We start from the raw sequence: 4,667 nt of genomic DNA, 5'->3' as shown, positions 1-4,667 counted from the left end.
TCACAAAAACCCAAAAGATCCACCTGTCTTTGGGCTTTCGGTTTAGTGGCAAAATCAATAGAGATAGTCATTCATTTCTCACCATTTGCAGGATATCTCTTTCTCCATGCAATTTTATTCCTCAAATTTCAACACATTGGAACAGCTTTATATTTCAGCTGTGTTTATCAGAAAGACATTTCTTGTCATATGAAAGACATACATTCTCCTGCATTCTTTCTGTCTAGAAGGAAATTATGATATCATCAGTACAAAGAACGAATTTGCTCCTGATGGTTATCAAAGTTCAGAGGTCACTACATTAAATTATTATATATGCTTTGAATTGAAAGCATTTTCCTGTGGAAAATCCATACATATATGTTGAAAACAATTTCACTAAAATGAAAATAGTGTTGTACTGGATTCCAAAAAGATATTAAAAAGAAAGCATTAGCCAAATATATTATGGCATACCAATCATCTTTGGCCAGTTACACTTCTTTTACAGTCTTTACTATATTGGCTATGGTATAAACAATGAGGAGAACCACCTTGTTATATCCTCCAATAGCTATTCTCATATCCTGTAAATGAATTGGATGTAATGTTCCTACTTTGATCATTTCCTTCATAAGAAAAATGTTCTTGTACTTTTAGAATTCTACACTGCTTAATTTTATTACAGAAAAGTGCTTAGGCAATACAAAGATTCCCATCCAGCATGTCCAATTAAAACTAGATAGCGTCCCTTTTGCACATAATATCAATTCCAAGTTCACATTCAAGTAAGGGCAACAGAACCTTGGAATATATTCTCCAGTCACATTTTCAAATCTATAGCTGTAGATCTGAAATCTATAGCTCCACCTCTATGTGACATGTAGGTTTCACATATGGCCCCATAAGAGCATTCTCTTCTTCTCCTGTGGGATCACTGCCCACTAGTAATTACCAGAAATTTACACTACTTCCAGACCATCTCATCCCTGCAACTGTGAAAGGCTTTGGATCCCCTGCTAGGATATGCAGGATCAGATCATAACCTTTCTTCAATCATTGTACATTTTATTTCTTTAAGAGAGTAAATTCAACACCATGTTCACTTATTTTCTGTTCTAAATTACAACCCTTTTAACAGGATTTAAATTCTTAAAACCTTGACTATATAGAGTTAACTTGATGGATCACTTAAGGAGTATGAGTGTGTCATTTGGGGGACCATGTGTGGGATACTATGGACTGAATGCTTGTGTCATCCCAAAATTCATATGCTGAAACCCTAATTCCCAGTTTTACAGCTGGGTCTTTGGAAGATGGATCTTTGGAAGGTAATAGGTCATAAGAGTAGAGTCCTCATGATGGGATTAGTGCCCTAATAAGACAGAGGCTCTTGCTTCTTCTCTCTCTCCCCATGTGATAATAAAACAAGGCAGCTGTCTATAAATCAGGAAGAAAGCCCTTACCAGGAACCTTGATCTTGAACTTTCTAGGCTCCCAAAATATGAGAAATATATGTCTGTTTTCTAAGCTACTCAGTCTATGGTAATATGTTATAGCCACCCGAACTGATGGCTGCAGTTGGAAGAAACCTCTCTCTTATGTCCTGAATCTGATAATGTGCTTTCTATTGGCAATACAATTAATTTTCCCTTTTAAGTTTTCAATAACTTTTTAACGTCTTCACTGTCTGAATAGTAAATATTCCTATCATACACACTCCTTTCTTTCAGGCAGAATAACTAAACTAGCAAATGAGTTTCTGCCTCTTGAATATTTTCTTGACACTTATTAGCAGAGTTATCGACACAAGGATCCCAAAATTGGTGGAGAAGCAGGGAGCTTTATGATAGCATCTATCATGGTCCGTGTTAACAACCTTAGTTTAGATGTGTATCCTTAAGATCATGCAGCCAATTTGGGGGTACCAGCAACTGTGATACTTCTACTTCTTCAGAAAATGGATTCTAGTTGCTAGATATGGGGAAGGACAGTTTCCCCTCTTGGGTAAGTGTGGAAACCCACTGGGACAGATTAGTTTTCATATCACCCATAATGGCCTGCTCACAAAAGCTTGCAGCCACTTAGGATCAATCCACAACCCAAATAATCCCTTTAAATCGGCATTATCTAGTATTAGTGATGTGACCCACCCTCCCCAAACTGGTTTGTTCTGAGAATTCATGCTGGCAAGGATTAGCCTTCCACTGTTTTCTTCACAAAATGGCCTCTAACAGAATACCCTCTGGATTCCACAGCCTGCAGGAAATCAGTGGTTATAAGTGATTTACTTTCCAGTAAATATGTGGGTTAAAGTGGCCACTGAAGCAGTGGAAGACTTTCAGCAACCAGAAAATCTGATCTTAATTCATTATCTGTTAATATTCTTGTTTATTCTCCTTTAAAGGTCCAGTTTTCACCAAAGCTGATGTTAATTGTTCTTCTGCTTCACATTCTCATTCTATTCACTTAGTTAATTCCTTTAGGTCTAAATCTATTTCCTTTAAATCGCATGGTAAGATTTGTTATTCATATTCTTTCTCCAGGCTTTTGCCAATTAATACCAAGGATAAAGAAAGCATCATCCCTCCATTAAATAATCCTAGTACTTTTGCTCCCCTTCCACTCTTAAAACATGTCCCATAGCCCTAAAGATTTATGGGTTTGAAAAGCAAGGTAGAATTGTCAAAGCTGACTTACACAAATCATAGGGTTCACTTCCACTGGTCTATTTGACTATTCTTACAGAAATATAGCACTGATTATATTGCTGTAATTTTACAGTAAGTTTTGATATACCGTGGATCCTGTACTGTCATATTCTTCTTCAAGTTTAGGCTGGCTAATTTTGGTCTCATGTAGTCATATAAATTGGTTTGTAAATTTCCAATAAATTACATTTGCATTTGACATAAGACTGTACTGAATCTATAGATCAATTTGGGGTGAAGAGACATTTTTACAATATTGAGTTTTCCCATTGAAGAAGGTATTTCCTTTCTTTAAACTGTAAAAAAATAAAATAAAATAAATTGAAACATGAAAGATACTAGCTTATATTTTCCCTTTCATGCAATGTTGTTCTCTGGGTTATACTTGCCTACCTTATTGAAGCATACATGCACAGCCTTTACTGCTATCAATATCTTACACCTGAATGTTACATTTATCACAATTAATAAAACAACATTGACACATTTTTATCATCCAAAATCCATAGTATTCATCAGGGCTCTCTCTTAGCCTTGCACATTCTATGAGTTTGCACAAATGTATAATTACATGTACCGACCGTTAAAGTATCAAACATAATAGTTTCAGTGCACTAAAAAATCATCTGTGCTCTGCCTATTCCTCCCTCCCTCCCCAACCTCTGGCAATCTCTGATCTTCGTACTATCTCCAGTTACTATTTTTACAGAATGTCATCTAGTTATAATTATACAGTAGCCTTTCAAATTGGTTTATTTCACTTAGTAATATGCATTTAAGATTCCTCTATGTCTTTTCATGGCTTGAGAGTTCATTTCCTTTTAGCACTAATAATATTCTGTTGTCTGGAGGTGCCACAGTTTATTTTTCCGTTCCTTAATGAAGGACATCTTGGTGCTCTCTAAAATTAAAACATAAAAATAAAGTTCCAAGCCTTGGCTCCAGTGACCCAATCATTCCTTTTTGGCAGATGCTCCTTTCCCCTTCTTTGGGGTTATAAGGCATTGGCTAGGGTCACTCCCAGGTTCCAGTCCTATGCAGTACTCAGCTTCCTGGGCAGCATCAATTTCTATAGAATCGTTGTTGCCTGACCTTTTTCTCTTCTTGTGTGTTTCCAGGCCAGGGCTCTCTGTCCCTTCCTCAAATGCTACAAAATATCAATAAAGTTCCTTCACCATGTGGGGAACCTAGCAGGCTGAAACTTCATCTCTTGGTCCTTCCCAAATATGACTGAGTCCATGCTCGTGGGATTGACCCCTACCTGCTTTACCTTGACATATCTTTTGTTACACTCTGCTTTCAACTGTACTTGCTATATTTCTTGTCAATAATCTTGGTCTCTGGCCATGCCCAACCATGACTGCTTCCAAATGTGGAACTTTGATTAACCGGTTCTTGTTATCCTGTCTCACCAACCCACACACCTGCACCATTACGCTCCAGTTGGGGGAAACATACAACCTCACGTTATTCCCTAGTTGTCTTTTTTCTTTATATCCGTATCAAGTTGGGTATTAGGTAATGTTGGCCTCATGATAGAAATTGAGAAGTATTCCTTTGTCTTCAATTTACTGCAACAGTTTGTGTGAAAAGTCACATTACTTTTTTCTTAAATGTTAGGTAGACTTTCCCAATAAAGCAAATTTACCCTGGAATTTTTAATTGTAGGAAAGTTTTTAATTACAAATTAGTAGTTACTCATTATGAAGCTATCAGTGCTGTTTCTTTCAGAATGTTGAAATTTTATGTCAGAATTTGTCCATTTATCTTTGTCTATTTTATCAATGTCAAAATTACTGGCATAAAATTCCTTCCAGTATGCCCTTCTTATCCTTTCAATATCATTAGAATTAACAATGTCACCTGTTGCATTCCTGATATTGGTATTCTGATCAGATACTGTAGACTGATTAATTTTATTGATAATTTCAATTTCAAAGAGTCTACTTTTGGGTTTGTTAAGTATCTCATTGTTTT

At 36.3% G+C, this 4,667-nt stretch overlaps 1 pseudogene; it reads right to left on the bottom strand.

Annotated features, from left to right (window-relative positions):
* Window positions 1-473: 473 nt before the first annotated feature.
* On the bottom strand, window positions 474-4,463 carry LOC106982281 (aprataxin-like; annotated as a pseudogene).
* Between the last annotated feature and the right edge of the window lie 204 nt (window positions 4,464-4,667).

The sequence above is a fragment of the Acinonyx jubatus genome, chromosome A1 (genome assembly GCF_027475565.1).
Source record: "Acinonyx jubatus isolate Ajub_Pintada_27869175 chromosome A1, VMU_Ajub_asm_v1.0, whole genome shotgun sequence".
Classification (NCBI taxonomy): domain Eukaryota; kingdom Metazoa; phylum Chordata; class Mammalia; order Carnivora; family Felidae; genus Acinonyx; species Acinonyx jubatus.
The sequence above is the reverse complement of the archived record's forward strand: the minus strand, read 5'-3'. Positions and strand labels throughout refer to the sequence as shown.